Source organism: Ahaetulla prasina, chromosome 4 (genome assembly GCF_028640845.1).
Source record: "Ahaetulla prasina isolate Xishuangbanna chromosome 4, ASM2864084v1, whole genome shotgun sequence".
NCBI lineage: Eukaryota > Metazoa > Chordata > Lepidosauria > Squamata > Colubridae > Ahaetulla > Ahaetulla prasina.
In genome coordinates this window covers 3,133,300-3,139,299 of record NC_080542.1, presented here as the reverse complement: position 1 = coordinate 3,139,299, position 6,000 = coordinate 3,133,300, and positions in this window count along the sequence as shown.

Below are 6,000 nucleotides of genomic sequence, written 5' to 3'. Positions count from 1 at the left end.
TCCATATTTTCTATTCTATTCTTTTATTCTATTCTATTCTATTCTATTCTATTCTATTCTATTCTATTCCATTCCATTCCATTCCATTCCATATTTTCTATTCCATTCCATTCCATTCCATTTCATTCCATTCCATATTTTCTATTCTTTTATTCTATTCTATTCTATTCTATTCTATTCCATTCCATTCCATTCCATTCCATATTTTATTTTCTATTCTATTCCATTCCATTCCATATTTTCTATTCTATTCTATTCCATTCCATTCCATTCCATTTCATTTCATTTCATATTTTCTATTCTATTCTATTCTATTCTATTCTATTCTATTCTATTCTATTCTATTCTGTTCTGTTCTATTCTATTCCATTCCATTCTATTCTATTCTATTCCATTCCATATTTTCTATTCTATTCCATTCCATTCCATTTTATTCCATTCCATATTTTATTTTCTATTCTATTCTATTCCATTCTAATTCTATTCTATTCTATTCTATTTTATTCTAGTCCATATTTTCTATTCCATTCCATTCCATTCCATTCCATATTTTTATTCTATTCCATTCCATTCCATTCCATATTTTCTGTTCTATTCCATTCCATTTTATTCCATTCCATATTTTCTATTCTATTCTATTCTATTCTATTCTATTCTATTCTATTCTATTCCATTCCATTCCATTCCATATTTTATTTTCTATTCTATTCCATTCCATTGCATATTTTCTATTCTATTCTATTCTATTCTATTCCATTCCCTTTCATTTCATTTCATTTCATTTCATTCCATATTTTTATTTTCTATTCTATTCTATTCTATTCTATTCTATTCTATTCTATTCCATTCCATTCCATTTCATTCCATTCCATATTTTCTATTTTTTTATTCTATTCTATTCCATTCCATTCCATTCCATTCCATTCCATATTTTATTTTATTTTCTATTCTATTCTATTCTATTCTATTCTATTCTAATTCTATTCTATTCTATTCTATTCCATTTCATTCCATTCCATATTTTCTATTCTATTCTATTCCATTCCATTCCATTCCATTTCATTTCATATTTTATTTTATTTTCTATTCTATTCTATTCTATTCTATTCTATTCTATTCTATTCTATTCTATTCTATTCTATTCTATTCTTTTCCATTCCATTCCATTCCATATTTTCTATTCTATTCCATTCCATTTCATTCCATTCCATATTTTCTATTCTTTTATTCTATTCTATTCCATTCCATTCCATTCCATATTTTATTTTCTATTCTATTCCATTCCATTCCATATTTTCTATTCTATTCTATTCCATTCCATTCCATATTTTTATTGTATTCCATTCCATTCCATATTTTCTGTTCTATTCCATTCCATTTTATTCCATTCCATACTTTCTATTCTATTCTATTCTATTCTATTCTATTCTATTCTATTCTATTCTATTCTATTCCATTCCATTCCATATTTTATTTTCTATTCTATTCTATTTCATTCCATTCCATATTTTCTATTCTATTCTATTCTATTCTATTCTAATTCTATTCTATTCTTTCTATTCTATTCCATTTCATTTCATATTTTATTTTATTTTATTTTCTATTCTATTTTATTCTATTCTATTCTTTTCCATTCCATTCCATTCCATTCCATTCCATATTTTCTATTCTATTCCATTCCATTTCATTCCATTCCATATTTTCTATTCTTTTATTCTATTCTATTCTATTCCATATATTCTATTCTATTCTATTCTATTCTATTCTATTCTATTCTATTCTATTCCATTCCATTCCATTCCATATTTTCTATTCCATTCCATTCCATTTCATTCCATTCTATATTTTCTATTCTTCTATTCTATTCTATTCTATTCTATTCTATTCTATTCTATTCTATTCCATTCCATTCCATTCCATTCCATATTTTATTTTCTATTCTATTCCATTCCATTCCATTCCATTTCATTTCATTTCATATTTTCTATTCTATTCTATTCTATTCTATTCTGTTCTATTCTATTCCATTCCATTCCATTCCATTCCATATTTTCTATTCTATTCCATTCCATTTCATTTCATTCCATTCCATATTTTATATTCTTCTATTCTATTCTATTCTATTCTATTCTATTCTATTCTATTCTATTCTATTCCATATATTCTATTCTATTCTATTCCATTCCATTCCATTCCATTTCATTCCATTCCATTCCATATTTTATTTTCTATTCTATTCCATTCCATTCCATTCCATTCCATTCTATTCTATTCCATTTCATTCCATTCCATATTTTCTATTCTATTCTATTCCATTCCATTCCATATTTTCTGTTCTGTTCCATTCCATTCCATTCTATTCTATTCCATTCCATTCCATATTTTCTGTTCTGTTCCATTCCATTCCATTCTATTCTATTCCATATTTTCTATTCTATTCTATTCCATTCCATATTTTCTGTTCTGTTCCATTCCATTCCATTCCATTGTTCTATTCTATTCTATTCTATTCTATTCTAATCCATTCCATTCCATTCTATTCTATTCCATTCCATATTTTCTTTATCCTGTCCTGTCCTGTCCTGTCCTGCCCTACCCTACCCTACCCTACCCTACCCTACCCTACCCTACCCTACCCTATCCTATAATTTTCTCTATTCTACTCTACATTGACTCCAGGATCATTCCAACATTTTGGTGAGGGGAAAGAAGAGAAGACGACACCATCGTGGGTATTCAATCATTATCAAGCGCCAAGTCACAAGAGGACAAAACTCCAGCTCCTGCAGAGCGAGCTGGGATCAAGCTGCGTTCTTAACAACCAGGCTCCCTTCTCCATTGCTTGTGTCTTTTTTCTTTTTTTCTTTTCATAAGCCAGGCACTCTAGCCAGGCAATCTTCTGGCCCTACTTAACTCACTCGGATCAGCCGGAGTCATCTAAGTACATCTGCTATAACTTTCAACTCCTTTTGACCTCGGAGACGCAGCCACACCCCTTCTTGGTCGCCCCTGGGAAGCGATTCATCGTTATTTATTCTTCAGCGTTTCGGTTTTCAAGATCTCAGTCTTGGGTTTGACTGGACGCCCCAAGTCCAACTTGGCCAAATCCCAATAGCTGTTGAACGTCCCACCGATACCCATTGCCAATCCGCTAGATGAGATATTCTCGATCTTGGGGACTTGAAGATGGGTAGGTGGACGTCAGCTCCCGGAATCCCCCAGCCAGCTTGAGAAACATTGGTCTACAGGATTAGCAATGGATATCGGTGGGAAGCTGAGTAGGGGATTCTGGGAATTGAAGTCCGCCCATCGTCATGTTCCCAAGGTTGGAAAACACTGCCATAGAGTATACAAATTGGATCGAAGCAACCTGTAAACTGTGCCAATTGCTTGTTGTGTAACTGCGGGTGGTTGCGTAAACTGTCTCGATGCTTCTCCAGCTGGCTTCCTTATCCCAGAGTCGGAAGACACGTGAGAGGGTCAGGTGGAGTGTATCATAGCCGCACAGATAACACCTGGTGAATGTATTGACGGGCATGGAAGCCCACCAGAGAATCACAGAGATGGAAATTGGACAATCGAAGAAAATCCCCAAACTGGATAGCCTGGCAAATGATTTCTAGAGATTTGTCACGAAAACTACAGGGAACGTTCTCAATGTAATAGGAATTAGGACAAAACGGAGTGCATCGTAAGATCATTGTTTCTTGATAAATCAGCTGCTAAGATCATTGTTTCTTGATAATGATTGGTCTCATTCAAGACAATGATGAATCCGCATATAGACGAGAGGTCGAACGACTAGCCTTATGGTGCAACCAAAACAATCTGGAACTGAACACACTCAAAACCGTAGAAATGGTGGTAGACTTTAGGAGAAACCCTTCCATACTTCCACCTCTCACAATACTAGACAACACAGTATCAACAGTAGAAACCTTCAAATTTCTAGGTTCTATCATATCGCAAGATCTAAAATGGACAGCTAACATCAAAAACATCATTAAAAAAGGACAGCAAAGAATGTTCTTTCTGCGCCAACTCAGTAACCTCAAACTGCCCAAGGAGCTGCTGATCCAATTCTACAGAGGAATGATTGAGTCTGTCATTTGCACCTCTATAACTGTCTGGTTCGGTTCTGCAACCCAACAAGAAAAACACAGACTTCAGAGGATTATTAGAACTGCAGAAAAAATAATTGCTACCAACCTGCCTTCTCCATTGAGGACCTGTATACTGCACGAATCAAGAAGAGGGCCGTGAAAATATTTACAGACCCCTCACATCCTGGACATAAACTGTTTCAACTCCTACCCTCAAAACGATGCTATAGAGCACTGCCCACCAGAACAACTAGACACAAGAACAGTTTTTCCCCGAAGGCCATCACTCTGCTAAACAAATAATTCCATCAACACTGTCAGACTATTTACTGAATCTGCACTACTATTAATCTTCTCATAGTTCCCATCACCAATCTCTTTCCATTTATGACTGTATGACTATAAATTGTTGCTGGCAATCCTTGATTTATATTGATATATTGACCATCAATTGTGTTGTAAATGTTGTACCTTGATGAACGTATCTTTTCTTTTATGTACACTGAGAGCATATGCACCAAGACAAATTCCTTGTGTGTCCAATCACACTTGGCCAATAAAAATTCTATTCTATTCTATTCTATTCTATTCTATTCTATTCTATCAGCTGCTTTCTACATTAACCCTATTTTTTGGCAACCTCAAAAACCGCGGAAAATAAAACAGCCATCCCAGTTTCTCTGATTTTGTAACAATTCTGGCACATGTCACATTTAATAAAACCATGACCAAGTGCAGGCCTGGGAGATATTTTGCCTGGAAGCATTCCTCTCTCTGGGGGTCTTCGAGATATCATTCCCACCCAACGGGCACCTGAGAAGATGCCAGGTGTTCTCGGAGACGAATAAAAAGAAATAAAATAGAAGGGTTTTGGGGTTTTTTTGTTCCCACCGTTTGCTAAGACGTAAAGTGGTTTGCTCGGGCGTAGTAGCGAAATGCCAGCGGTTAATCAACCAGCTAAGATTAAAAAGCATGATGTAACATAATGTGTGAACAGGTCAAGGGGTAAGATTAACCTCTACGGAAGAAGAAAAAAAAGATAGATTTGTAAAGCAGAGGAGGCGACCGCAAGACCTGAAGGTCTGGGAAGGTCTCCGCGGTGAAGGTGAAGGTCGCATTTCAATACCAACACTTCTACTCACACACCCGCTAAGTCAGGTGGGAACAAGGCTGAAGACAGCACAGGAAAAAGAGGGAGAGAAAACCTGGAAGGAAGGAAGGTTTGGTCGATTTAAGAGTTGCAAAAATAAAAACAGTCGGGGAAAGCATTCGCAGACCAACAAATATACGTTTATAAAAAGCTGAAATTTCACAAAGTACCACCTTGGGCCCTGCTTGAAAAGGAACAAATTGCTCGCTCCTGTTAAGTCAACATAAGTTAGAGTCAGGTCGGATGTTGTATTTTTCAATTGAATGCCTCGTTCTAGATGTTTGGGGCGTTGCCTCCCAAAACTGTGGGTGCCCAGTTGGTTTCTTGCAGATGTTTTCATTCCCAAAGCAGGTGACATCATCAGTGTGATGATATGATAGCACTGATGATATTCCCTAGTTGGGTCGTGAAACGTCTCCAAGAAACCCGCCAAGGTCAGAGAGCACCAAAGACCACCACCCCCAATTCAATCCCGCGCTACAATTTTTCTCTTCTATTCCTCCTTCAAGTGTTAGAGAACTTTGCAATCTATAGTTTGAAAGGTAAATCGTTTTTTATCCCAAAAGCAGAAAAGGGATATACACTGCATAACCTCCTTATTTTGCCTCTGGGCTTTGAAGAACGTCAGAATATCCCCAACTTTTGGAAAGAAAACCTACCTTCACCCTCACCATATTCTTATCCTCCTAGGATCACCAGGTTATGTGTCCTGCACGATGTCATTTTTCCTTCTGTTATGGCCAACAT